The following is a 3496-nucleotide window of genomic DNA, read 5'->3' on the forward strand; positions in this document are numbered from 1 at the left end:
GTGATCCATCTTCCTGCAGAATGCTCCTTGAGGTTTACCTAGATTCTACTTTAGAGGGATTGTTCTAGATGATCAGTGGATCCAGACTCAGGATGCTATTATGCAGTTTGGGCTGCTCCTAGCTCATCCCATTTGGAAGACTCAGGAGGATCACAGCAAAAAAGGAACTCCCTTTTGGGATTTTCTTCGATCACGGAATCTAAGGGCTCTGGGAGCAAAACTGTATGGCTCTTTTAAGAGGTTTTTAAACAAATATGAGAAACCAGAGGAATTCAGATGTCTTGGAGCTGTTGCGGGTTGATTCTTGGACTCGTGAAGCACAAGAAATAATGAGGGGTTGGAGAGATGATTCAGCAGGTAAGGTGCCTGCTGTGCAAGCATGAGGCTGAACTCAGAGTTCCAGCATGCACTTAAAAAGCTGGGTGTGGCTGGGCACCTGTAATCCCAGTACTGGGAGGCAGGACAGGAGGATCCTGGGTGCTCACTAACTGGCCAATCTAGCCAATCATTGAGTATCGGTTTCATTTGAAACCTGGTGTTAGGAGAATTTTCTCCATGGCAGGGGGTCACTATGCAATGTCTACCTCCTTATAAGGACCCAGTGACAAACCAAAGTTCCATTCCACCAGAGTTCCCCTTGGGAACCAATGAGTTTATCAGATTTTCTTCCAGACATAGGTGAGGGGCTACAGGCAGGACTGTGGGTGACCCTAAACCAGCCACAAGGAAGGGCTGAGCCCAGCATACATGACTTCCCTGTGGCTCTGCATAGTCTTCCCCAGCCTCTATACTCAAGCCCCTCCCTCAGACCCCAAGGTCATGTGCAGTTTGTGCAGAAATGCATACTACTGGTTGGAAGGAGTGACTGGGTACTCGGGTGGTGGGGGGGTCCAGTTACCCTCCCCACTCTCCTCCTATGCATCAGTAAGCTCAGATGTGATTATCTTTTTTGCAAGCAGGCAGAAAGATGGCAGCTGTTTGTCTCAGTGGAGGCTGATAGAGGAAGACACCCAAAGTTGACCCCCAGACTTCACATGTTCACACGCCCTCACATACATGTAAACATACATGCATACACTACAAATGCACACAGAGTAAAAGTTTGGAAGCACTTTATAGTATTAGCAGCAAGAATATTGTGGACAGAATGTTGTGGGGTCATGGCCAATCACACCATTTCCTGAATGAAGGTGAATGATAGACTGATCCAGTTGTCATCTAGTGTTCGCATACTGATGTGGAAGTGAGATAGAATACATCCTTGATGCTTTCTTTTTTCCTTTGTGTGGTGCTGAGAATTGAACCAAGGACCTCATGCGTGCTAGGTAAGTGCTGTGTCACACTGAGCTATATATACCCTTTAGCTCTAAGCCTACTTGAAGTGCGATAGGCCAGAGTTGGGAGAGGAACAGAGGTTTTGGGTGTTAGTAGGTTACAGAGCTGGCTGTTGGATGGGTGTTGGGTGACCACATGTGGTTCAGGCCACAAAGATTGCTGAAGTGCCTCACTGAGGGGAAAAGGGTTATAATCGCAGGTACCATTTAGTTCCTGGGCAAAACATGAGGAAAAAGCAAGGAACGACCACCAGCACCAGCCTCCACTGGCATAGCTGCTGTTGTGTGTTATGGAAGAGAAGGCAGATCTTTGTCCTCTGTGTGCCTACAAAGGTAATATACTGTTATAGTAATTTTCAGAAATGGGAACAAATGACATTTAAGTGTACATATGTATATCATGTAGGTACATGTGTGAAATGGGTGGTGATTACATGTCTCCTATAGATGTTTCTGCACAAGAAATCTAAGGTAGAAGGAGATGGTCTATTGGAATGGGGCGGGGGGCAGGGAATTGGCTGTCCTCAGTTGACCCTACCTTTTGGTTCTGCACATTTTAGACTAACCCTTGGAGACACAGTGCCCCCCTGTGGTTGGCAAGTTCTTTACCTGGTCCCTTTCTGAGTTTCCCAGTCCCTTCGAGCCCCTTTGTTCTTTGCAGTTCTGCCCAGTGGCTATGTAAAGAGGCCCTGAAACCGTGACCTGTGGTGTCCACTCTCAGACTCAGCGCAGAGGCTCAGGGCCCCACAGGGTGTCATTTGATAGAAGCCGAACCACTTTGTCTTTAGGCTTAGGATTCCTGTTTATCTCTTGCTTTATTCCCAGGTGATAGTGCTTAAGGGACAGCTAAGAGAATATTCAGTGAGTGCAACACAGCAGAATAGAATGAAAATAGAATCTGAAAGTTCTGGATCTCATAAGAGATTTTCAGGAAACAGTATGAGCTTCATAATGACACTTTGCTTGCCCAGGGACCACACGTGTGATGGCAGTCCCTAAGATTCTGCTGCTTAATGACGACAGTTTTCATGGGTTGTGTAGTACATTCTGTAGTTTTCACAGTGACAACTATCCTTAATGTGTATTTCTCAGAACCCATCCCTGTCTTTAAGCAACTGTACTCATGAAACAGTGCCTTTATAGTAGGAAGGGACAGATGTTAAACATGGTTAGGGAAATATTGGAGACACCACTTTCCTGGAGAGATTTTAGGACTACCTGGAAAATACAGTCAATTCTGACTAGGGGCTCAGGATTTGGTAAGAATATATAGTGTCCAGGGCCATGTCACCTATTTTGCCAACAGAAAGATTTCCCTCTAATAGGATAAATATAAAGTAAACACAGAGTACATTCTGTGTTTGACATTCAAAAAGTGAAAGACAGTCACTTAGAACACAAAATATGATTTAATCTATGACCAAGGTTTTGTAAGCACTTCACAGGCTGGTACCTGAGGCATAATCCATTTTGCTTCCCCTTCAGTGGGTTCCCCCTCGGGTCAGCTGGGGGGACATGAAGGTGTCTGTACAATAACACATTACCAACACTGAAATTCTGGCAGCTGTTCTTTGTACTCCATGAAAAAGCCACAATTTTCTGTTGTGAAGGAGGTAAGATGCTCAACCAGTTTTAAAAGGGCCAAGAGGCACAAATCACCTCAGGAGAGAGTCTGGAGCTTTGTTTCTTGTCCTGGAGGTATCTCATCCTCATATGTTAATTTTTTTTTTTTTTTGAGATACTCACTATGTAGACCAGGCTGGCCTTGAACTCACAGAAATCCACCTGCCTCTGCCTCTGCCTCTGCCTCCCGAGCGCTGGGATTAAAGGAGCGTGCCACCACATCTGGCTTTCTTTTTCCTATTATTTGGTGATTCTGGGGATTGAACTCAAGACTTCACACACACTAAGCAAGTGACTACCAACATACTGATTTCTGACCTCTCGCTGCTCTGCTCAAGTAAATTCCCTAAACTCTGGCTTCCCTTGCTTTCTTTACAAATTGCCATCCTGCAACTGTAACATCAAAACCAAACTAAACCAATCCCTCAGCCTAAGTTAAAGGTTACTTCTGTTAACAGTTTACAGGTAGCAGAAACAGAAGCAGGCTCTCTGAAGGGGGGTGGTTGGAGGCCTAATTCTTCTGCTCTCTTCCTAGGTAT

Source organism: Nannospalax galili, unplaced genomic scaffold (genome assembly GCF_000622305.1).
Source record: "Nannospalax galili isolate Female #2095 unplaced genomic scaffold, S.galili_v1.0 scaffold196, whole genome shotgun sequence".
Taxonomy (NCBI): Eukaryota; Metazoa; Chordata; class Mammalia; order Rodentia; family Spalacidae; genus Nannospalax; species Nannospalax galili.